The sequence below is a fragment of the Cryptotermes secundus genome, unplaced genomic scaffold, assembly GCF_002891405.2.
Source record: "Cryptotermes secundus unplaced genomic scaffold, Csec_1.0 scaffold7488, whole genome shotgun sequence".
NCBI lineage: Eukaryota > Metazoa > Arthropoda > Insecta > Blattodea > Kalotermitidae > Cryptotermes > Cryptotermes secundus.
The window spans coordinates 8863-12190 of NW_019744456.1; positions in this window are offsets into that span (position 1 = coordinate 8863).

The following is a 3328-nucleotide window of genomic DNA, read 5'->3' on the forward strand; positions in this document are numbered from 1 at the left end:
CAAAATTTAATGTGAATTTTACTTTGTGTTAAAAGTTTAAGTGAAAGTGTAATTCTATGTGTTGTGCTAAAAGAAGCAGTCACTAAATACCTAGCCAGGGATCCGGTCGCCAGAGTTTGAGTGATTTCAAGGTGTTTCAAGGGAGTGCAACAAGTGCTGTTACATGTACGTGTATATCAAGATCTGCTAATTAAACAGTGTGTGGTAGTGCCTAGCTACAACACTCTTCTCTTTCCCGCTGACGCGAGGCCCGTATCACCCTGAGACAGAATCTCATCGCTCTAGTGAGAACGCGGTACCTATCACCTGTAGTTTCCGGTTCATCCCCCCTTTTTCCCGAAATGTAAGCCTTTACAGCAAGCTTACTGGCGCCCAGCATTAAGGTAATCCATATCCCACAAACAATTGTCCACAACAACAAAAAGGGAAGCAGAACTGGATAAGAAGGACGCAGCAGCAACCTGCAAACTCGGAGTACCAACAGGTGAGAGGGAACGGCTAGAGGAGCAACTGCAACCAGCAACCAAGGGGCCCGAAGGACGGTAAGAGAGGAAAAGTGACGCCCAACGTAAAGGGCCCTACAGAGGACGGTTACGTCCTCGCTATATAGCACTTGCACGAATCGAAAATAAAGCAACGTTTCAAACAGTTCCTGTATTGTCGAGTTTGTTGGTTGACGCAGAAACGTGTTCACAGTGCCGTTGCCTAGTAACGGCCCCTCTCCTTGTTCCATCATTCCGACCTTCAGCCGTCTTGTCACAATATTTTAAGGCAGAAAATAAAAACAGTTTTTTCAATTCGCCAGCGTTTCGGAGTTACGGCGTTTCAAACAGTCTTTATTTTTTCTTCGTACATTTATGTTGTGGAATATTCATAACGTCACATGACGTAGCTTATGGCTCATACTACTTGCTACGGCAAAGCTGTGATAAGAGCGAACTGAGATGTCCCGACATGCACTTGTATACTGCTTCGTGATAGTAATGTTAGTTACACCGTAGGAATACCGGCGTTGGTATCCAGATCGGAGGCAACCCAACGAACAGGACATGTGCCTGCGAAGGTACACCGAAGTCTAGCTAGCACACGATGGCTCGTCAGACACAGTGCAGAATAAGAAGGAAGTGTTAGATGCTGTACATACTAATCCATCAACGTGCACTCATCGGGCTGCATATTAAACCATGTTCTCGTAGAGTGCAGTTGGCATACAATGCATGAACAGTTGTATGCTTTTCCTGTACAATTTGTATAAGGGCTACAACCAGGAGACATTAACCTCTGCCTTCATTTCTGTCGAGGACTTCTACACAAAAATATAAAGAACCTGACTTATTATGGACGTATGAAGCAACATTCACAAGGAATGGTGCAGACAATCACCAAATGCGCATTGCAGAATTCCCGTGCTACTCGACATTGTTCATTTCAATAAAGATTTAGAGTCAACGCCTGCGCAGGAATCGCAAACGTTTACGAGCTGGACCTCATCGTCTTGGTGGGATCTAGTATGCAGATGTCCTTGGAAGAACCTACCACTTTATTGGAGAAAGTACCTTACTGTTCCTCCTCAGCTTTTATGCCATGAACAAACATGTTACGGATATATGAAGCGGCCGTGACGGTCCGATCGTCTGACCTCCTCATTTTTATGATATTGTAACGTGTTTGGCAATATCACGCTACAAATAATTTTACTCCGTTGCCGAACTCTGTAGAACCTTTATTGGTCTTCACGCTTACACAATCACGAGTACAGTAACTATTCACTGTGACACCTCAACTGTCTTCTGCGACGGATGTTCCTCAACTGAAGACTTCTTGTCCAAGCTGGGCCATTTATATCCTCGGCCGCTGTTACGCAACGAACCCTTTTGTTGTAACTACGGAGACTACCGTTGGAACTACAATGGAGCAATTGTTGTTTCTTATGCAACGGTCTGTTCTATCGTTTCCATAGCAGTGACACTTCTTTATTCCAGACACGTTACATTGCCCCCTTCTAAAGGTTGTTCGTCCCCGAACAGCCTAAAGGTTCTCCCTCGGTTTCGATTCGCGGTGTTCCGCTTGCAACGTTTGCATCCGGCCTTGGTGCCCCTCGCGAGTCTTGCTGCGCTGTTCGTTTTATTGCATCCGCCCCTCTCTTCAGTTGTGCTCGTCCCGAGCACTTCCATGGTAAGCCGCGAGCCGGTCCAGGTGTACTACCAACATCCTCGACCTAGGGTTCTTTTGGATTCTGTATACCACATCATTTATCCGGGTCACTATTTTATAAGGACCTTCCCATGATGCTTGTAGTTTCGGCGACTTCCCTTTCTTTCGGGTTGGGCGATAGAGCCAAACGCAGTCGCCTTCGTCGTAACCTGCGGAATTGGCCAGTTTATCGTACCGAGTTTTAATCCGGTCACTGGCAAGCTTCAGGTGCTGTCGTGCATAATTGTGGGTGTCGTGCAGATGCTCCACCAAGCTCGTCGCATAATCGGTTATGGGTAGCTCTTGGCCTGGTGGTACGCCAAACAGCAGGTTGCAAGGTAGTCGGAGCTCTCGTCCGAATACTAGGCTAGGAGGCGTCAAGCCTGTAGTTTCGTGGGTGGATGCTCTGTAAGCCAGAAGGAAGAGGGGTAACCTCTCGTCCCAGTCCTTCTGGTGGGATGCGACGACCTGCCGCAAGTGTTCCTCGATGGTTTTGATGTAGCGTTCTACCATGCCATCCGACTGTGGGTGGAAGGGTGTTGTGCGCGTCTTGCTTACTCCCAGGCGTTGCAAAACTTCTTGCAGTAGGTGGGATTCGAAGTTACGACCTTGGTCACTGTGCAACTCCCGGGGTATGCCGAAGCGGCACAAAAAGTTGGCAACCAGTACTTCCGCTATTGTCGACGCTTCCTGATTTGGAATGGCGTACACTTCCGGCCACTTGGTAAAGTAGTCCATAGCGATTAGTAAGTATCGGTTTCCTTGGTCGCTTCGTGGGAAGGGCCCCGCGATGTCAATGGCTATTCTTTCGAAAGGGGCTCCGACATTATACTGGTGCATTTGGCCCCGATTCCTTGTCCGCGGTCCTCGACTGGCTGCACATATGTCACATTGTCGACACCATTTCTCAATATCGGTTCTTGCCTGGAGCCAGTAAAATCTCTGCTGAACCTTACTCAGAGTCTTGTTGACACCGAAGTGACCTCCTGACGGTCCCCCATGTAGTTCACTCAGAACTTCCTTCGCCCTGCTCCGAGGAATAAGCATCTGGGCTACTTGGCGTCTTCCGCTGGCGGATTCCCAGTTGCGCTCTAGTACGCCGTTTCTCACAGCGAGCGATTTCCACTGGGCCCAG